The sequence below is a fragment of the Mauremys mutica genome, chromosome 3, assembly GCF_020497125.1.
Source record: "Mauremys mutica isolate MM-2020 ecotype Southern chromosome 3, ASM2049712v1, whole genome shotgun sequence".
NCBI classification, from domain to species: Eukaryota; Metazoa; Chordata; order Testudines; family Geoemydidae; genus Mauremys; species Mauremys mutica.
The window spans coordinates 99460887-99483780 of record NC_059074.1 but is presented as its reverse complement, the minus strand read 5'-3'; the positions used below and the strand labels follow the sequence as shown (position 1 = coordinate 99483780).

At 44.4% G+C, this 22894-nt stretch overlaps 1 long non-coding RNA gene across 1 annotated transcript; it reads left to right on the top strand.

Annotated features, from left to right (window-relative positions):
• Positions 1-12072: 12072 nt before the first annotated feature.
• Positions 12073-16326, top strand: LOC123366296. The gene is made up of 3 exons (XR_006578026.1): positions 12073-12306; positions 13081-13262; positions 16249-16326. It is a non-coding gene; the product is annotated as an uncharacterized LOC123366296 (long non-coding RNA).
• Positions 16327-22894: the final 6568 nt, after the last annotated feature.

Here is a 22894-nt window from a genome sequence, read left to right as displayed (position 1 = left end):
AGAGTCCAAAATCTAATGATGGGTTTATCACTGAATCAACAACTAATTGTGTGACTTTGGGCATATCATCACTTAAATTCCCTATACCTCAATTTCCTCATCTGTAAAATGGGAGTAATACTACTACCTCATAGGAGTTTTGTAAAGCTAAATTGATCAATGTTTGCAATGTTCATTGTCTTTGGATATCTCAGGTGAAGTGTTATAGAAGTGAAAACTTATCTCTGGCTCTTGCAGTATTTAAGTGCTTTCTTAAACGATACATTTTTTTCCTAACCTTTCTTAATTTTTCTCATCGAATTACATTTGTTCTTGTTTTTCCCCTTGTGAAATATTCACTTACTATTCACTCACATTCTGGTCAGCACTGTCACCACACCAACACAAGCACCTTCCAAAGCCTGATAGTTATCCCTCTTCTTTAGCTACTGTACAGCTCACCTCACTGCATAAGTAAGGTTGTTGTTGTTGTTTTCTTTTAAGTCTACTAACTAAGTTTTGACATAGGTAGCAGGGAAAAAATTCACACGGGACTGTGTTCTGTAATTACTGATCTACAATTCTTGTTTACATAAAGTAAGCAATTTTGCCTTGGATGCAAATGGGGTTTTATAATTCAGTTTCAGAAGTTGCCTCTTGATACCACTGTTGAGGCTGCAGTTGCTGCTGCTCATTAGACATTGTGTAGACTCATCTATTTTGGATATCAGTGGGACTAACTTTGATTCTAATACAGAAAAGGTGATTATTATTCACTCTGTCTCCTTTATTTGGACTGACGTTGATTCACCATCTCTAATCTGCAGACTTTTGAGACTGGTATTTTCCTTTGGGCAGGGTCAAATGTTTGAAAGAGAACATGATATCCCTGTGCTTCTTTGCCAAGCAAAGTTTAATATTGTTCATTGAGTAAAATACTTATGTCATTTTGCCATTATCTTTGCGCTACTCTGTTTAATGCTAATTATTTAGGGCTGTATCTATTGGGTTTCCGGGAAATGGGGCAGGCGAAGCCTGCCCCATGCTAACGGATCCCCCCCCAGCCTAAGGGGAGGTTCCACAGGGCCTCAGAAACCCACTAATTGCGGGGGACAACTAATAAAAGAACAGGGACAGGAGTGCGGTCAAAGGGTCATAAGAAGGGAGCCTGACGGGGACACCGAGCAGAGAACCCCGGACAGCGCCCACAGCTCCTCGAAGGCGTCAAGGGAGCCAGCGGACGCCGCCCAGAGGAACTCTGCCCGGAGACGTGAACGGACTAAGGATCGGAAACAAGCCCCACAGTCGCAGGAGTCCCCATTGGCCAACCGCCTCTCCCTGGTCACGTAGATGGCCATTTTTGCCAGGGCAAGGAGGAGATTGACCAGGAGGTCCCGCGATTTTGTGGGGCCACGGATAGGGAGTGCATTGAGAAGGAGGTGGGGGGAAAAGTGCAGCCAGAAACGCAATAGGAGATTGGTGAGGAGCCGGTATAGGGGCTGCAGCCTGGCGCACTCAACGTAAATGTGCGCCAGGGTCTCCCTCACGCCGCAGAAGGGGCAGGTGTCTGGGACGGGGTAAACCGCGCCAAGTACACTCCCGTGCTCACAGCCCCGTGGAGGAGCCGCCAACTGATGTCCGGGGTGGTTATCCTGCTCCTGGGATAAAAGGAGTGAGAGCAGCTGAGGGAGTAGCTGGTCACAGGTGTGGCCAGCTCAATCAGGGCACAGCTGGCCCTGATAAAAGGGCTGTGAGTCAGGAGCTAGGAGAGTGTCACTCCAGCCCTGGAGTGGGCATAGGGGTTTGGGGTTCCCCTGAGGAGGGGAGACCCAGAGTGTGTGGTGGCACAACTGTGAGGCAGCACCCCAAGGTAAGGGGCACTGGGGTCCAGGATGGACATGGGGCCAGAGGTGGTAGAGACAACAGGGCCGGTAACCAAGGGAGAGAAACCAGCCAGCAGGAGGTGCTCCAAGGCTGGAAAGAGCTAATTCCTGGACTAACCAGAAGGAGGCACCGTGGCGGTGAGTGCCCGCCATGCTATATGGGCCCAATTCTCCTGCTGTATAATACAAGTCCCATTGGTATTATCATAAGTTACTTGTACCCTGAGGTCAGAGAATGCAGCCCTATCTTGCTTAAAACTGGCTCTCCTTTTTTTTTTTTGCTGTTATTTGGAGAACATCTTATTAAACATACAGATCACTATGGCCCTGATCCTGGACACACTTATGCACATTGCTTAACTTTAAGCACATGAATAGTCCCAGTGAAGTCAAAGTTAGAGTTCAATTCATGCATAAGTTTTTGTAGTATTAGAACCAATTATTGGGTATTTGACTATTATTTGATACCAATAATATATCATTTAACTTCCCTGTGCCTCAATTTTTCCATCTGTAAAATGGGAGAAATAATACTGACTTCCTTTGTAAAGTGCTTTGAGAGCTATAGATGAAAAGCACTATGTAAAAGCTGGGAAGTATTATTAATTATTATTATTATTATTATTGTATAAGTATATTTATATGGCCCACATCACAGGAATATTTGCGCACCAGCTCACAGCTATTTTGTGAGGCATAATCAACGTTTGTCAGTGCAAGCTAAGATCATCAGGGTCTTTGATGTTCACTAGTAAAGCAAATGGAAACCTTTTATTAATATAAGAACACTAGGCTGAACTTCACAATTATTCTGTTGGTTTAAAAAAAGCTCTGAAATGTTTTTCCTGATCCTACAAGGGTTTGAATGGCTAATGCAAAGAATATAGAGAATCCTCCACTTCCAGTGGGAGTGGAGAGCAGTCAGACCCTGGGAGGATTGGTCCCACATTGTGAGAAACAGTTGAATTCAACAACAAAAATTGAAGATAGTAAACAGAAGAAATTATCATAACGCAAAAATAGGGTTACACACTAAGAGGCGGTGAGTAGCTGTCTGTCCAGAATGAGCTGCACACTGCATTGTCTATCCCTAAAACACCTGGGGTATATAGTAAGTAATTCATTGCAGCAGTGGCAAAGGTGTCGCTTACTTCCCACACATCGTGCTGGTGAGCATGTGGGAGGTCAAAGTCATGGGCTTCTACTATTTCCTACCCCGTCCTGATTGCTTGGTGGGGAGAGCTCAGTGGTTTGAGCATTAGCTTACTAAACCCAAGGTTATGAATTCAAGCTTTGAGGGGGCCATTTAGGAATCTGGCACAAAAAAAATAGTTGGGGGTTTGAGCAGGGGGTTGAACTAGATGACCTCCTGAGGTCCCCTCCAGCCCTGATATTCTTTGTCCAGGTAGGGGATCAGCAACCATATAGACATGCTTGTGTGTCCTAGAATCCAGGCCCAAAATCTTGGTAGCTCTAATGGGATTACACACAGCAGGGGAATCCACCCTTCTATGCAGCTGCCTAAGGGCAAAGGGGACACCTAGCTTCTAATAAGGAATAAATTCAGCATATGGAACAATTGCTACAGAAAAGGAAAAGGCAAAACATTATTTGCACAGAAAATCTAAGGCTATCCCTAGCTGCTACAAGAGACAAAAGGAAAAAATTAGCTAGCAACATTGTCAGTAAGAGTCAAAGGACAATAGCATCTGGGATCTAATGGTACAAGTGTTGGATTCAGAGCGCAGCGAGCAGGGCATTGCCAATTTTTGTTTTGTCTTTTTGTTTGTGGTGCAGAAATTTCCTCCACAGAAGAAATTCCCAGATTTTGTTGTGCCAAGTATTCATGTAGGAAATATGAGGACCTAGAAGAGAATTCAGCCTGGATCAAAAGGAAACAATGTATTACTAGGACCAGCATTGTCACCTCCCAGGAGGAGTTTTACTGGAAGCCCAAGATCAAAGTTCATTGTTTTAAAACCGTGTTTCCCAAAAGATTTGTACTGGTCTGCAGGCCTACATATTGTATGTACCAGTTTGTATAAAATCTGCTAGTATTTTCTTATTCTTTACTTTGAACACCATATTTATGTTCTCCAGAAGAATGGGACCGCAGATAGAATCATAGAACTGGAAGGGATCTTGAGAGGTCATCTAGTCCAGCCCCCTGCACTTAGGGCAGGACTAAGTATTATCTAGACCATCCCTGACAGGTGTTTGTCTAACCTGCTCTTGAATCTCCATCACTGGAGATTTTTTTACAACCTCTCTAGGCAATTTATTCCAGTGCTTAACCATCTGACAGTTGGGAAGTTTTTCCTAATGTCCAGCCTAAACTGCCTTTGCTGCAATTTAAGCCCATTGCTTCTTGTCCTAAGGAGGTTAAGGAGAACATTTTTTCTTCCTCCTCCTTGTAACAATCTTTTATGTACTTGAAAACTGTTACCATGTCCCCTCTCAGTCTTCAAAGTCCATCTTAATATATTCTCCAGATTGTTAAATCTAAAGCATGAAGGGTGAGATTCTGTGCAGCACAGAATTTGTAGCCCAACACCATGGTGACTTTTAAGTCACCTTTGCATGCTTCCAATCCTGGGCTGCCCTGGGTATGTCTAAACTGCAATGTACACCCATGCTTGAGCCGTCTCAAAGCGAACTCCTCTGGGGTCTACACTGCAAATGACCTAACCCAGGGTCCCAAGACCCTGCAGAGCTGGAGGGTCCAAGCTCAAGTCAAGCTGGGACCCAGAATCCAAACTCTATTGCTTTGCAGTGTAGCCACAGCCCTGCTTGATTCAGGTTTGGGGAGACATCTGGAAGTATCCCACAATTCCATGGGACAACTTCCTTAGTCCTATTTATACCAACAATCTGCAATCCAGTCAATTGAAAACAGAAGCCCCTTCCCATCCTTGGCAAACAGCAGCAGCTCAGGTCAGTGTAACCCATTCTGTTCTTATCACGGATCTGCAAGAACATTGTCAGAGAGCCTCCTGGATTTGCAATAGAGAGTGAACCAATCAAGCCTTTTACAAAGCAAGCTGCTTCCTGATAATGTGCAGGGCATGCAGTAAAGTTTTCCTCTCATGCATCATGTTCCTAGAGCTAGATCAGCCACATTTCAGGGGGCGGGGATTCTGGGACTCAGTGCTGAGCACTGCCATGTGGATGTCAGAGCCTTAGATTTGAGCATGGCTCAGAAAATTCTTTACCTAGGGTTAAAATACAATGTAGATGCTCAAGCCCAGGGTTCCCTAACATGGGTCAGCTGGCTCGAGTCCCGCTAACCCAGGGCAGTGCAGCAGACACACATTCCATCAGCTGGAGATGCCCCTGGCTATAATTTAAATAACCCTGAGGGCCTGCCTAAATTATGGTAGCCTCCCTGGGCTGCCCTGTGGGCCACAGCACTGACTGGATTCTCTACAATGATGATGCTATGCCCCCAATATGCATCTCTCACCCTAGCCATGCCCCCAGCACATCCCCTACACTAGAATTTGCAAGGGGATCCTTGGTGAAGGCCTCACTGCTGTCTTCTTCAGTGCCTGTGAGGCAGCAATCTCCCCCTGGCTAGAACTGGGGCTTTCAGGGCCCCTTTATGGTGTTTCAGCTCTCTGACCTGCTGTAAAGGGCCAGAGTGAGAGTCCTTAAACCCAGTGTAAATAGACCAGAGCTGGGGTGAGGATTTAATGGAGGAAATCTGTTGTAGAGTCAATGGACCAGACTCTGGACTCGATTTTACCACTGCAAATACTGTGTAACTCTAATGCAACTGAAGTCATTAATATGCATTTACATCACAGTAACTGAAATCCAATACCACCCAATGAGTGAAATACACCCCCAGTTTTAACCCCTTTAGTTTAAATGACATTAAACCAGGAATAACCCAGTTTGGAGGAACAAGTAGGCAACAAACAACTGAAGGAGTATAAAGACATTCCAGTGCTATACCCTTTAACAGTAGAGATGTGTTAATAGCACTCACCCTTTTGCAGCATTTTTGTCTAACAGGGCAGGATGGTCCAGTGGTTAGGAGCACTAGCCTCAGACTTAAGAGACCCATGTTCAATTCCCTACTCTACTACAGACTTCTTGTGTGACTTTGGGCAAGTTACTTATCCTCTATGCCTCAGTTTTTCATCTGTAAAATAAGAATAATAACACAGCCTTATCTCACAAAGGTGCTGTGAGAATACATTCAAAAAGATTGTGAGGGAGTCAGATACTACTATCATGGGGGTCAGATAAGTCCCTTAGACAGATAGGGTTTTAATTTATTGAGAATAAATATTGAATGAATTTCCTCACCAGCTGCGTACTCCTTTGATAAGCAATAAAAACCAAAGTGTTTAAGTACTCTTCAGATCCAATCCTTCCTTCCTTCGGCACTCAGAACTCTCAGTGGGTATCTAATGGATGCGGAATCAGGCCCTTCAATGCCATAAAAAGTATCAATTTAGTAATCAAGAAGAAACCATGTGGTAGGGGAGCCGATCTGGCTACAAAGCTGTGTTTACCCCACTTGTCAAAAAAAATGGAAGAATCTTTTGTTTAATAATTTTCCCATCGTGAGCAATTCAATTGTGAATGTGCAGAGAAAAATAATAATGCATTATGTTCCAGAAGGGCTCTAGGGGGTGGGGGCTGCATTAGAACATGTGGTACTTTTAAATTGTTTTTCTCCCTGACATTTTTCCAGACACATTTAATTTCTTTAATCTCAGCAAGGTCACATTTGGGCAAGTAGACAGGTTGTTTGTGGTTTTAATCAAACAGTGGCACTAATTTATTGCTGTCTGACAAACTAAAACAGAAGCTTGAAAGCAGATTTAACTACATGGATTTAATGTAGTGCTGTGGTACCTAATAACATGATCAAAATAACATAAATGACCATGAAAAAGATATGGTGAAATCAATAGAATTGTGGCTTCAAATACTTAAGCGTTAACTCGTCCCCAGTAAGTACACGCACAACATTAGTGGATAATCTTGAAAGCTCTATTTATGTATTGGAAGTTGGCCTAGTGGGGAGGACACTGGACTAGGAGACCTGGATTATATTCCCATCTATGCCGTGCTATATTCCCCTGGACAAGTCCCTTTGTGCCTCTGTTTCCCATTCCATTTGAGGTGGGTGGGAAATGGTTTTCCTGTCCTTTGAGATTTTGAAATATTTTCCTCTCCTGAAACAGGATAAGAACAGAAGAAAGGTCATACTGGGTCAGACCAAAGGTCCATCCAGCCCAGTATCCTGTCTACCGACAGTGACCAATGCCAGGTTCCCCAGAGGGAGTGAACCTAACAGGTAATGATCCCATGATCCCTCTCCTGCCATCCATCTCCACCCTCTGACAAACAGAGGCTAGGGACACCATTCCTTACCCATCCTGGCTAATAGCCATTAATGGACTTAACCTCCATGAATTTATCTAGTTCTCTTTTAAACCCTATTATAGGCCTAGCCTTCACAACCTCCTCAGGCAAGGAGTTCCACAGGTTGACTGCGCTGTGTGAAGAAGAACTTCCTTTTATTTGTTTTAAACCTGCTGCCTATTAATTTCATTTGGTGGCCCCTAGTTCTTATATTATGGGAACAAGTAAATAACTTTTCCTTATTCACTCATGATTTTATATACCTCTATCATATCCCCTTTAGTTTCCTCTTTTCCAAGCTGAAAAGTCCTAGTCTTTAATCTCTCCTCATGTGGGACCCGTTCCAAACCCCTAATCATTTTAGTTGCCCTTTTCTGAACTTTTTCAAATGCCAGTATATCTTTTTTTGAGATGAGACCACATCTATATGCAGTATTCAAGATGTGGACATACCATAGATTTATATAAGGACAATAAGATATAATCTCCGTTTAATTCTCTATCCCTTTTTGAATGATTCCTAACATCCTGTTTGCTTTTTTGACTGCTGCTGCACACTGTGTGGACATCTTCAGAGAACTAGCCACAATGACTCCAAGATCTCTTTTCTGATTAGTTGTAGCTAAATTAGCCCCCATTATATTGTATGTATAGTTGGGATTATTTTTTCCAATGTGCTTTACATTACATTTCATTTGCCATTTTGTTGCCCAGTCACTTAGTTTTGTGAGATCTTTTTGAAGTTCTTCACAGTCTGCTTTGATCTTAACTATCTTGAGCAGTTTAGTATTGTCTGCAAACTTTGCCACCTCACTGTTTACCCCTTTCTCCAGATCATCTATGAATAAGTTGAATAGGATTGGTCCTAGGACTGACCCTTGGGGAACACCACTAGTTACCCCTCTCCATTCTGAAAATGTACCATTTATTCCTACCCTTTGTTCCTTAATCAGTTCTCAATCCATGAGAGGATCTTCCCTCTTATCCCATGACAACTTAATTTATGTAAGAGCCTTTGGTGAGGAACCTTGTCAAAGGCTTTCTGGAAATCTAAGTACACTATGTCCACTGGATTCCCCCTTGTCCACATGTTTGTTTGACCCCTTCGAAAAACTCTAATAGATTAGTAAGACATGATTTCCCTTTACAGAAACCATGTTGACTTTTGCCAACAATTTATGTTCTTCTATGTGTCTGACAATTTTATTCTTTACTATTGTTTCAACTAATTTGCCCAGTACTGACTTTAGACTTACTGGTCTGTAATTGCCGGGATCACCTCTAGAGCCCTTTTTAAATATTGGCGTTACATTAGCTATCTTCCGGTCATTGGGTACAGGAGCTGATTTAAAGGACAGGTTACAAACCATAGTTAATAGTTCTGCAATTTTACTTTTGAGTTCTTTCAGAACTCTTGGGTGAATGCCATCTGGTCCCGGTGACTTGTTACTGGTAAGTTTATCAATTCCAAAACCTCCTCTAATGACACTTCAATCTGTGACAATTCCTCAGATTTGTCACCTACAAAGGATGGCTCAGGTTTGGGAATCTCCCTAACATCCTCAGCTGTGAACACCGAAGCAAAGAATTAATTTAGTTTTTCCGCAATGACTTTATCGTCTTTAAGTGCTCCTTTTCTATCTCGATCGTCCAGGGGCCACACTGGTTGTTTAGCAGGTTTCCTGCTTCTGATGTACTTAAAAAAACATTTTGTTATTACCTTTTGAGTTTTTGGCTAGCTGTTCTTCAAACTCCTTTTTGTCTTTTCTTATTACATTTTTACACTTAATTTGGCAGTGTTTATGTTCCTTTCCATTTACCTCACTAGGATTTGACTTCCACTTTTTAAAATGTCTTTTTATCTCTCACTGCTTCCTTTACATGGTTGTTAAGCCATGGTGGCTCTTTTTTAGTTTTTACTGTGTTTTTTAATTTGGGGCATACGTTTAAGTTGGGCCTCTGTTATGGTGTCTTTGAAAAGTGTCCATGCAGCTTGCAGGGATTTCACTCTAGTCACTTACCTTTTTAATTTCTGTCTAACTAACCTCATTTTTGCATAGTTTCTCTTTCTGAAATTAAATGCCACAGTGTGGGCTGTTGAGGTGTTCTTCTCATTACAGGAATGTTAAATGTTATTATATTATGGTCACTGTTTCCAAGGGGTCCTGTTATAGTTACCAGATCTTGCACTCCAATCAGGACTAAATCGAGAATTGCATCTCCCCTTGTGGGTTCCTGTACCAGCTGCTCTAAGAAGCAGTCATTTAAAGTATCAAGAAATTTTATCTCTGCATATGGAACATGTGGATTCATTTAAGATTTTTACTTTTGATTCTACATTTTCTTTCACATATAGTGCCACTCCCCCCCCCCCCCCCCGCATGACCTGTTCTGTCCTTCCTATATATTTTGTACCCTGGAATCATTGTGTCCTATTGATTGTCCTCACTCCACCAGGTTTCTGTGATGCCTATTATATCAATATCCTCCTTTAACATGAGGCATTCTAGTTCACCCATCTTATTATTTAGACTTCTAGCATTTGTGTACAAGCACTTTAAAAACTTGTCACTGTTTATTTGTCTGCCCTTTTCTGATGTGTCAGATTCTTTTTTATGTGAATGTTTCTCATCTGATCTGGCCCATGCTTTATCCTTCCATCCTCTCCTCCTGACTAACACCTAGAGAATCTCTATCAATAGACTGTCCTCTAAGAGAAGTCTCTGTCCGATCCACGTGCTCCTGTGCAGCAATCGGCTTTCCCCCATCTCTTAGTTTAAAATCTGCTCTGCAACCTTTTTAATGTTAAGTGCCAGCAGTCTTGATCCACTTTGGTTTAGGTGGAGCCAATCCTTCCTGTATAGGCTCTCCCTATCCTCAAAGTTTCTCCATTCCTAATAAATCTAAACCCCTCCTCTCTACACCATCGTCTCATCCACGCATTGAGACTCTGAAGCTCTGCCTGCCTACCTGGCCCTGCACGTGGAACTGGGAGCATTTCTGAGAATGCCACCATAGAGGTCCTGGATTTCAGTCTCTTTCCTAGCAGCCTAAATTTGGCCTCCAGGACGTCTCTCCTACCCTTCCCTATGTCATTGGTATCTACATGTACCACGATCACCGGCTCCTTCCCAAAACTAAACATAAGTCTATCTAGGTGCCTCGCGAGATCCGCAACCTTCGCAGCAGGCAGGCAAGTCACCATACGGTTCTCACAAACCCAGCTATCTACTTTTCTAATGATCGAATCTCCCATTACTAACACCTGCCTTTTCCTAATGACTGGAGTTTCCTCCCCCAGAGAGGCAACCTCAGTGCGAGAGGCAACCCCAGCACCATCTGGAAGGAGGGTCCCAAATATGGAAAGGTTTCCCTCTGCTCCCATTGACTGCTCTGCTTCCCTGAGCCTTTCATCCTCCTTAACAGAGCAGGGGCTGGCTGACCGGAGGTGGGACAAATCTACAGTGTCCTGGAAAGCCTAATCAACATACCTCTCTGCAGGGCCAGCTCCAGGCACCAGCTAAAGAAGCAGGTGCTTGGGGCAGCCAATACCAAGGGGCGGCACTCCAGCTGCTATTGAGGCGGCGCGTCCGGTTCTTTGGCGGCAATTCAGCAGCAGGTCCTTCGCTCCGAGAGGGACTGAGGGACCCGCCGCTGAATTGCTGCTGAAGAGTGGAGTGGCGCGATCGCATTGCCGCGGCGGCTGCTTCTTTTTTTTTTTTTTCCGCTTGGGGTGGCAGAAAACCTGGAGCTGGCCCTGCCTCTCTGCCTCCCTTAGCTCCTCCAGTTCCGCCACGCTGGCCTCCAAAGCCTGTACGCGGTCTCTGAGGGCCAGGAGCTTCTTGCACCGAAAGCACACATATGCCACCTACCCACGGGGCAGGTAATCATAGATGCTACACTAAGCACAATAAACAGGATAGCCTGCACTCTGTTGCTGGGCTTCTGCCTGCATTCTCTCTTACAGCTACCTAGTTAATGATAGGGTTTTTGTTTAAATCAAGAAGTTTTGATTATAGCTTAGTTTAAAGGTTTTAAAGAATGGCAAGTGTACCTCGCCCACTCCCCTTCCCACCTCTCTCTCGAAACTCCATGTTAGCGACCCCTGGTCACTTGCTCACTCCTTTATAAAGCCTTGGCCTTCCTGATAGCCCCGCCTCCTGACTAAGGCTCAGCCAATGAACAGAGGCTTCTAGATTTCAAACCTTGTTTAGAAGCTCACAACTTCCAACTGCCAGCCACAGCACATGGCCCTTCAAACAGACAGATAAACACAAGCTCAGCACACAGCAAGTAACCCCCAAACACACTACAGATAGCCACTTACCCCAAGGGTCCCGTATTTGCTCCTCCTTCACCTGGAGAACTCCCTCTCAAAGCTCCCTGTTAGAGGCCCCTGGTTAAAGATAAAATCTTTACAGTTTTTGAGAACTGATTGTGACAGATATGGCAATCTGTGGGGGAACATATAGTATTAAGACTCAGAGGGGTAGCCGTGTTAGTCTGGATCTGTAAAAGCAACAAAGAATCCTGTGGCACCTTATAGACTAACAGACGTTTTGCAGCATGAGCTTTCGTGGGTGAATACCCACTTCTTCGGATGCAAGACATCCGAAGAAGTGGGTATTCACCCACGAAAGCTCATGCTGCAAAACGTCTGTTAGTCTATAAGGTGCCACAGGATTCTTTGTTAGTATTAAGACTGTGTATCACTGTGGGTCAGGGACTGTATGTTTGTGTCCTACTCCATAGGAGAGGTTACCACTACTCCTCCAGGAACTAAAACACTGGGGTGGGGGTGATTAAAGTGCCTTACTCACATTGTAAATATCTCCAGAGAGGTACCACCTCCTAGGGAGGTTCGCATATACTGCTTCACACTGAGTTTCCAGAACCTAGGAAAATAAAGGACTTTTGGCTTTAAAAGACTGTTTTTAAACTGAGTTAGGGCCTTCTTTCTGATCGAACAAACATAGAAGACCTTCTGTACAAGCGGAGGTTGTGGAAGGGTTGCAAACACTTTGATCTACTAGGGTCCCATAAGACCAATGGGTGATCTCTGGTAAGCTTTTTAGCGTGCATATAGAAACTTTCATTGTTTTTTTAAGATATATATTTTTTCCTCTGCATTGCTTTTGCCATCATAATAAAGGTGCTTACTTAAACAAAGCTGTGTGGTAACTTGTAATGGTTGGCAAAATGCTGATCATGGCCCTCAGAGAAAAAGCAATGCCCAGGCACTGGCTTTTAGGGAGATGGGTTTGCTGGAGATATTACAGGGTGCAGTGCAACCTTAAAACCTTAGTCAGGAGGGAGATGCAGGTCTGCACCCAAGACAAGTGACAGTTGGGTGCCCAGAAACCTTAAGTGGGTGCCCTTGAGGGACGATAGAGGGGAAATACAATGGCAGTTACCCTGAAACTGTGGCAATGTGTGTCAGTTCTATGACAGTGGGGAATTGCTTCTACTGCTCTTGGCACTTTATTGGCAAGTACTGTAGAAGGGGAAAGCACAGGGAAAAGTCTCATAGCTTTTCCAGGAAGGGAATAGTGCAAAGAGAGAGGGGGGGAAATGAGTTATGAACAGCTGGAAGAAAAAAAGTCTACTGGTCACAATATGCAGAGAAAGGCAGCTCAACACTGAGGAGCAGACAAAGGCACAGCAGTTGACTTCTTTTTTCTGGTCCTCAGAATATAGCAAGTAGGTCCAGGGTCACAGGGAACATCCAGCCCACTGGCAGGGAGTCCAGCAAGTGGGGGAAATCTCAGAGACACATCAGAGGCTGACAGAGACAATAACCATGCACCACCCAGACTTCAGCAGAGATTGTGGACAGATCCACAGGCAGACCAAGAGAAGCTTCAGCAGGAGATGGACAGACTGCACCTAGAAGCCCAGTTGCTGACAGACCAGGAGCAAGAAAGAGCAAACTGAGAGAAATGGCGCCAGCATGAGGAGAGAGAAAGAGACAAAGACATCTGCTCAAGATGGCGAGACTGGGAGCAAAACCCTAATCTGGTAGGTAGGGCCAGACCCCACATACCTGTTCTGTTGGGTGGCATAGACTTCAAATTATTTCCCCACTTTAGGGAAGGAAGTGACATGGATGTGTTTCTAAATGCTTTTGAAATACTATGATTGGAACCAGGTAGAGCAGGAGGATATGATAAGATATCTGGCTCCACTACTGTCACAGACAAAGATCTTGGACATTTTCACCCCTATAGACAGAAAGGACTGTAAAGATTATGAGCAATCTGCAACAAAGCTTGTTTATAAGTTTAAATTGATCCCTGAAGCTTACAGGAGAATTCAGAATTAAAAAGAGGGATATGACTTGTTGAGGTTTCATCACAAATTAGGGGTTACATATGAAAGTGAGAAGCTGATTGGTGGGTTGATTTAGAACAATTCTACAAACTCTTCCCCCACTCCTCCTGAGGTTAATAGACAAAGAGATGTGCCCATAGCTGGGAAATTGGCAGACCATTATGTGGATAGTCAGCCTGGGCTTGATAGAAAATCTAATACGGATGGAATAGGATCAGAAGATGGGGGTTGGGCTAATCCGAGACCAACACCTGTGGGGATGGAAGCCATCTCTGAGAAACCCTGGGACAGATGGATAAAAGTGGTGTCTCATCTGTGGCCAGCTGGATCACTGCCTGAGATTGCCCGTTCCACTAACTGAGGCCCAGTGCAGTGCTAGAAAGGCCAGCTGTACCCCAATCTCAGAGTTAACTGCATGACAATCTCTGGAGGGAAGGAGTCACACAACTGGTCTGTTGATGGCATATAATGTTCAGGCCAAACCATTCAGACCCCAAACCACTGCCCACATGTCATGCCGCACATCCCTCTGATCCCTAATGGGCACGGAAGGCGTAGTAAATAGGGAAACATTCATTGGATAGAGAGATACTGAGACTGCTAAAACTATAGTTAAACCCCATGTTATGAAACACCATAGATTTCACACCCTGAGAACATTCAGAGTTCCCAGTGTAAAAGCCTTCACTCTACCACCAGTATAGTTTTTTTTGTACAGATCCAGGAAGGGCCAGGGGTGTTGGTTGTAGGGATGTTGGCAGATGTCCATTTTCTTTGTTAATGGGGAATGATATTTTGGCTTTGAAGGCAGAAGAGGTAAGTCAGACCCCTTCAGTTAGCTCCAAACCTGCAAGGGACTAGGACAGCCAAAATGGGGTAGCTGACAGTGGGAGGTGTCCCCCCTGCCAGTGTCTGACAGGAAACACTGTTGAGATCATCACCTTTCCAGCAAATGCAACCAAATACCTGAGAGTGAGGGAAGGAGGGTGTAACAGGGCGAATCCCCCAGGCTGTAGAGCCTGGGGCTCAGCCAGGGCTGGCTCCAGACCCCAGCGCGCCAAGCAGGCGCATGGGGTGGCATTGTCTTGGCAGGGCGGCATTTGGCTCCGGCGGACCTTCCGCAGTCATGCCTGCGGGAGGTCCACCGGAGCCCCGGGACAAGCGGACCTGCCGCAGGCATGACTGCGGAGGGTCCCCTCTTCCCGTGGCTCCGCTTGAGCTCCCGCAGGCATAACTGCGGCAGGTGCGCTGGTCCCGCGGCTCGGACAGAGCTCCCGCAGGCATACCTGCGGATGCTCCACCGGAGCCGCGGGACCATGGGATGGTCCGCATGCACTTCTGCCCCGGCCGTGGGACCGGGGAAGGGCGGCATGAGCGGCGCGACACGCTGCCCTGCTTGGGGTGGTGGAATTTCTAGAGCCGCCCCTGGGCTCAGCCAACCTGATTACAGAATGATCCCCACCTGGAGGGAGTCTGGCAGATTCCCCACAGAGAGCAGAAGGTGGCAGTAGTAATGGGAATGAGAGCTAGGCTTAAGTGGTGAGAAAGCTCAGCTGGGAAAAGCGGGAGAGACAGCCAAGCAGAGTAAGAAAAGCTCTCAGGGCCTGGGAGAGACCCTGATTATGGAAGAGATAGAGAAACCCAGAGGAGAACTTAGGAGACTGGATAGGAAATGGCCCAGGGAAAACTGCAGCATAGGTACAGGGCCCAGGCCTGCAGCCCAGAATAGAGGGTGGGACTGGGTTCCTCTTCAGATCCACCACAAGGCTTATCAAGCCCAGCAAGGGGCCACAGGCTGAGCTGAAGCCAGGCTGAGGAAGAGCCCCCAGGGGAAGGATTTTTGTTTGTTAAAGACATTTTGGGGACTTTCAGTTTGGCTAGTTGTGACTGTGGAAAGGGTGGACTTAAGGCAGTGGCCCACCCAGAAGGCTAATTTATTGGCAGAGAAACCCCCACAGCACCAGAATGACCATTGACAGAAGGCACTAGCCCAGGGAGAGAGCTACTATGCAATGCCTGGCCATGAGCGGGTGCTTAGCAGCAAGTGAACATGGGGTAAGACAGCCTCCTACTCTATGGGAGCATGGGGCCCCACTGACCTGAAAGGAAACTTAAACTTGAAGTCCTGAAGCCCTGGCCAGGAAAATACAGTCTCTGTTTTCCCCTGCACCTTACCAGAGAACCAGAGGCAGTACACAGCATGGTGGCGGTGGTCTCGTTAGCCAAAAGTGGGGATATTGAGGCAGCTACAGCAAACTGCAAAATGTATGACACACATCCAGTGGAGAAAATGCCCAAGCGTATGACAGTTTCTTGGGAGATGGTGGCAGTAACTGCAGCCAAGAAGGAGGGGAACTCCCCCACCACCCATTACTGCCTGAGGGTCTGTGAAAATGTAAAGGTCACAGAACTGCTCACATTGTCTCCATGTGCGGGGATCAAAAGGCCAGCCCAGTGGGGTGGGGGATCAATACTCCTCCTGCTCCCCTCAAAGAAACTGAAGTTCGGCCAAAGGGGCCCTTAGGCCCTGACTTCCAAAAAGGTGAGGCAGGAAAAAAGAATTTGGCTGTGGGAGAGGTTTGAAAAAATCTCCCTTGCTTGACCCCTCCTCTGGGCATGGTTGAAAGATGCTTTGCAAGGAGCCAGCCCTACCTTTTTCTCACTTTTTGTCAAGAGTTGCTTCCTGGAATACTCCAAAGAGGGGTAGGGAGCCTGTAGCTAGGACAGCCAACGCCTGGAGGGACAAAGAGGCATCACATACGCTCCCTACAACTAGATGGATGGTGGAAGTGGGAGGACAACGTCTCAAACTCACCCCCAAAGGTACTGGGTGACATGGATAAGAGGAGGCACATGTGTTCCCTCTACAGATCCCCCATAAGTTTCAAAGAGAATTACACTGGAGGGTTGTTAAATGACTATGGATTTATGAATGTGTGCTGGCTTGTTTACAGAATATTTTATAATATGAATAGTTGAAATGTACAATTATGAAAGGAAATGGCTGAAATGCCAGGGGATAAACCGTGGGTTCCCCTAGGATGTTGTGTGGGAATTCATAACTGTTGGCAGTACACTGTTCATAGCCTTCTGAGGGTATGTGTATACTGCAATTAGATGCAAACATCTGGCCCATGCCCGTTGACTCAGGCTAAGGGGCTGTTTAATTAATGTGCAGATGCTCGGGCTCAAGCCCAGGCTCTGGGACCCGGCATGGTGGGAGGGTCACTGAGCCTGGGCTACATCCCAAGCCCAAACGTCTGCATGGCAATTAAACAGCCCCTTAGCCTGAATCTGCCAGCATGGGCCAGATGTGATTGTCTAATTGCAGTGTAGACATACTCTGAGAGAAAAGTTCAGCAGCTGGCCTTTAGGCAGACTGCCTTTCTGGAGATATTACAGTGAAAGGCAGGGAGCCATGCAGCCTTAATACCCTAAGCAGGTGGGGGAGAGATGTAGTTTTCACCCAAGAAAGGTGCTGGAAACTTTGAGAGATACCATAGAGGAGGAATACAGGTTCAGTGTCACTGGTTATTGGGTGGGGGGGAATTCAGGTCAGGCCAATTGGAATGTTTAGACTCTGGCCTCTTTATTTTTTTATTTTTAACTCTTTTAGTATAAATCAAGTAAAATTTCAAAACAATGTTATTAATTAAAAAGAACCCTAAACTTGTTCTGAAAGTGTCAAACTGAGACATTTTGACTTTTTTTTAAAAAAAAATCACATTTGTCAAAATCAACCTGCTGTTAAACATTTTTTTGGCAAATCAACATTTTCTGAAGAAAGAACATTTAATCAGAAAATTCCCAATCAGCACTACTGCTTGCCTGTCCTCTGCCTTTCTTGTCTTCTTAGATTGTAAACTCTTATGGGCATAATTAGGGACAATTAATCATCAACAGCCACGTTCTAATTTCATTCACATCAACGTGAGGCTGCCATCCTGCAAAGACTTGTACCCGGGCTTAATTTTAAGCCCATGAGTAGTCCCAGTGATGTCAATGCAAAAGGCTTTGCAGGGGCAGGGGAGACTGTGATACAGAGCCCCATTTGTGGTTCACTACTTTCTCAGCAACTCTTGTCAGGCCTGATGTATTCATTACACCTAACATACCGGTGTCATACTATTTATTCAAAAGGTGACATGTTATATATCATTTGAAATCTAATAACACGCTAGCCATTCATGTCATTGTGAAGTGTTTGTAACAACTTGGTAAGTGAAATTATGGATACTCTTTGATATTATGTCACAGAGACTGTAAACAGATAAAGGTCACAGAACAGGTTTTTTTCTACTATAAAAAGGGGAAAGAAAATATGGTGGCAGATGCCCTGCCTAGGAAAGGGGGATCTGACTTGGTGCCTCTGGGTCAGCCAGTGGCAAATCTTCCTGTAATTTTGTAAGGTAGGAGATGTGACCGTAAGAGTGTCCCAGACCCAGAGGGCAAGGGGCTCACTGGTACTGGGTAATGAATTTCAGCTGGCCTGGCCATTCTGGTGTACCCGACTCACTGTGGTTATATAATCTGTATCTGGAAGGTGTCATATAAGGCATCATTGGAAAATTAATAACTCACTGATCACAAATATTCTTGCATGATATATGCATGGAGTGTATCCAAAAAGTTATGAAAAAGCACTAGAATTATATTCTTAAAATGTATTTGGCAAGCAATGCGCAAGTACTGTCTGCTGTAAGTAAAAGAATGTGTATTTGATTCTTTGGCCAGCCTGCTCTTCAGGCAAAGACAATGAAGATCTATTTTTACATATGAAGTAAACAAAGCTATCAAGCCAATAAGTGAAGGAGGAGACAGTAGGGTGTCTATGCCCCAGCAGGAGAGAGGAGCTTGGTCTGGGTTTTTACTTTTCAAAGAATACATTGCAAACGGTTAGTGGTCTATAAAGATCGGGAAGGGGAAAGGGCTGAATTTCAAGTGATAAGCAGTTGAATCAACTATATACAATATTCATGTCTTGTAAAAGTGTATAGAGTGAAGTCTTTTCTGAAAGCTAATGACACACTGATGATTAATATCTGTAAAATGTGTGTGTTAACACTGTGAGGAAACATGGGTAGTTAATGATGTGATGTTTTATGGTCTCTGGGCAAACAGGGAGAAACAGGTTCCCTGCCATACAGGAGAGAAGATAGCTACTTACCTGTCTTCTATGTAAATTAAGCATGGTGGAACCAAAACAGTGGGAGCCCTATTTACATACAGAGGGGTGTCATCGGGCCTGCAGTGACTCAACAGTGTGAATACCAGCCTCAGGGCAAACTGTTAGGAAGTAGGGCACAAACTCCAAATTGATTGTGAGTTTTATTCTTAGATTGCACCAATCAGTTATCAAATGTAAACTTTTCATGCAGTATGAGAGCATAAAGATGGAATCAGAGACAGTCCCCTGGGGTACGCTGATCTATCTCACCACACAGGTGAGTGTACCTTTGTGATAGCTGGTCCCTTACACCAAGAATCACAGCAATTTACAGGTTACTCAGAGTCCCAAAGAACCAATCACTTACCCAAGGTCAATTGTAATTTAGATCTCACATCAATCCCAACCTGGTAGCCACTCTTATGATAAATTATATCAAGATTTATTTTAAATAGGAAAATGGATCAAGAATTATTTTACAAGGTTAAAGCAGGTAAACATATACACAAATGAGTTACAATCTTAAATTTAAAAAGATAATAGAAGCTTCTATAATAAGCAAACTCTGCATCCAACAGGGCTAATTCATGCAAAACAGTTGGGGATCTCTTGCTTATGCCTAGAAAACTTCCACCCTTCCCACTACTCAGAGTCCAAGCACCACAGAGATAAAGACCCCTAACAAGAAGGAACTGTATCCCCCTACTCTCTTGAGCTCTGAGCTTCAAACTTAGCTAATGGGAGGAATCCACTTGCATGACTGGTCTTCTTTGGGTGGGGAGGGCAGAACAACCAATGTCTCTTGTCCTCTTTAATGTCCCACAATAGTCTTTCTGGTGTTGTTGGAGCTTTCCTGTTGTTCAGGATGTAACACTTTTCTGTTGGAGATCAGCAATTCACATTAATGCTCTTCTTCTGTCTGGTGATTTACAAAGTCACAGAGGCTTAAAATTCAGCTACTCAAATATTATCTCACAATATGAGATACAGATGTTATAAGTGAGATTAATACATGCAGCAACTCACAAGCATTCGATAGAATTATAAGAATGTGTTTAGACTTTAATATTTAACAATACTAACACACAGGTGACCCAGACTGATTCCAGCTATGTATTTGTCAGTGTTCAACTGAGACATGTGGACTTTGGCATGAGCTGCCACCTGCTCTACCAGCATCACAGTTGGAAGCTCACAAGAAGGGAAGAAAAGCATGAGGTCATCCTGCCTCTTGAAACAAAGTAGTTGAACTTTAAAAGACATAAGCAAGGACAGAAGCAGTCTTTGGCATCAATTACTAGACAGTCACAAGAGAACAGAGTTCTTACAAGCTGAGAAAATGTGTCCCTCAATCAAAGCGGTGGGTGGAGGGTGGAGCTGAGGGGTTGAAGACTCTGGGGACTGAATAGAGGTGATAAAAAGCATCTTGAACAAAGCTGGTACCTTGCTAGATTGTGTTAGACTTCTCGGTGTGTGTTTTCACTTTTATTTGCTTGTAACCCTTTGTAACTTCATTCTTTTTACTTGGCATCACTTAATCCATGTTTGCATTTTTACTATAAACCAACTTAGTGCTGTGCTTGTAGGGAAAGGTGTATTTATCCCTTATAAGTTAAAAAGCTCTGATCTGCTTTTGTGTCTTGAGAGGAACAAAGGAACCTCATTATTTCTTTGAACTGTCCAAGAGAGGCCTGGATGTTGCAGAGTACACTGCTTTGGGGAAACTGGGGAGTGTGTTGAAGTGACCTTGCTGGTTGTAACTAATACTGGTGGAAGCCAGAGTGGGGTGGAGTGCACTCTCCTATCCTCAACATGCCCTGCTAGCCCTGAAATTCTGCCTGAGCGCACAGGGGAGGCCCTGTAGGGCAGTGTAAACCACATTGCACAAAGTTTGTGCCAGGAGAATTTTTTTTCTGGCCACATCCAGGACTCTTACAGGACAGCAATGTAAAAAGATCATAGCTGAAGGGAGACTTCCTCTCCTCAATCTGGAGTAACTTCACTGTGATTATACTGATGTACCTGAGGTCAGAACTAGGCTAGAGAATTTAAGGGACTATCCAGTGGCCACAGACTGCGGCAATCGTGAATCTGAGATTAGAACTCAGGAGTTTCTGGTGATCAGGCTCATAATCAAGCCACTACATTATTTTCTGCCTCTACCTCACTTATCAGACAATTTCAAATATATTGCCCAAGCTTTAGTCCTGCATATTATTTTTCCCTTTAAACAAAATTAAGTTCTTGGGACCAAAACATTTACCAAAGAAAAGCAAGACAAGTGACCTGCCATTATGTTGTGAAGTCATCTGAAAATCTTTTCATATAAAATGGTCATATTGGACAAGCCAAAGGACTCTAAAATCAGCACCCAGTAAAACTTTATTTAGTTTAGTTGGGTTTTCCTGTCACTACAGCCTATGGTAAGTCGTCTTCTGCAACTCTCGCATCTGAGGGTACGTCTACACTTACCTGCCGGTTCGACGCGGAGAGTTCGACTTTTTGGAGTTCGAACTATCGCGTCTGATCTAGACGCGATAGTTCGAACTCCGGAAGCGCCGCAGTCGACTCCGGTACTCCACCTCGGCAGAAGGAGTTGGCGGAGTCGACGGGGGAGCCGCGGAGTTCGACCCCGCCGCGTCTGGACGGGTGAGTTGTTCGAATTAGGGTACTTCGAATTCAGCTACGCTATTCACGTAGCTGAATTTGCGTACCCTAATTCGAACCCGCTTCTTAGTGTAGACCAGGCCTAAGATTGAATCTTTTGAACAGATCCCTTCAGTTTCTACATCATGCTTCACTGAACAATCCTACCAAGAGCAAAGAAACCAAATTAGAGCTCCCTTTCTAACTGACCAAAAGACTTTATTGACTATATTTACTGCTGCAAAACTCCAAGGACTTATGACCTGATTGCCCTGACTTGAAAAGATTTTACGATTAAAGACCAACTGCCTTTCTGGAGGAAATCAGCTCTTCTCTGAAGTATATAAATCAAAGGGTCCCCCCTCCATCCTCTTTCTTCATTTCAATAGTTTATTTGCTAATCCGAGAGTCTTTTTATTTTTAATCGCACTTACTTTTAAAAAATGCATGATGCTTTCTTGGCAAGATGTGACTACTTCTGCAAGGAGTCATCTAGGACTAAGTGTGTTTTCCAAACTGTACAATGAAGTAAAATACTCCACATAGCTCCCTATGTAGATGAAGAGTGGCAAAGTTAAAGGGAGACATAAAAGGAAGAGGAAAACAGGTGGCTTATTCCAGGCCTGCCAAGAACATTTTGGATTCTTGAGAACACATACTCCTCTGCTTGGCTGAGTGTTTGTTTCTGTCTCATCCACTGAATAATTTCATGTCCTGCCCACATCTTGCTTTGCCTCCTTCATTTAACCTGCTCCTTGCTGGTTTTGTCTCTTTTGACCCTTCTACCGCTAACCTTGTTTTTCCTGCTACGTTTCCTGGTCCTGATCATCCCATCAGTTGCACATGGCCAGCTCCAATTGCATGTGTAGCTGACAAGATAATCAGACTCCTTGTGTTCTCTTCTCTTCCCTCCCCTCTTCCGCCCCAGACCTAGTATCTATTTTTGTATGCAGGAACTTTGCTGCTGCCAGTATTGCATATTGTGCTTGATGGATTGACAGATATGTGACAGCCATAAGCTGATGAACAACCATCATCTGCTTTCGCTTCTTTTCTTTTCTCTTCATCAGTATTTACTCAAGACATGATCCAGCTCCCATTAAAATCAGTAAGACTTTTTCCATTGTCTTTAATGGGAACAGCATCAAGCCCTTTGGACTCCATCTTTCCAATTGAAGTCAGTGGGAGTTTTGCCATTGACTTAAAGGGAGCAGGGAAAGGGTCCTTCCTCATCCATGTGATAAAATCCTGTTAAGTGGAGAGTATTTTCCGTGGACTAGAGAATGACATACAGGTTTATTCTTATTAGGACATATGCTCTCCTTGCCCATTTGAGGAACTGATGCTAAGATGGCAGATTTGCCCAATAGTACCACTATAGTATTGTGTTGATATAGGGGGAGATTTTCAAAGGTACCCAAGGAATTACATTTAAAATCAATGGGAGATGAGTGCCTAACTCCCCTTTGTGCCTTTAAAACTCTCCCCCACATGTTTCATTTTTGTC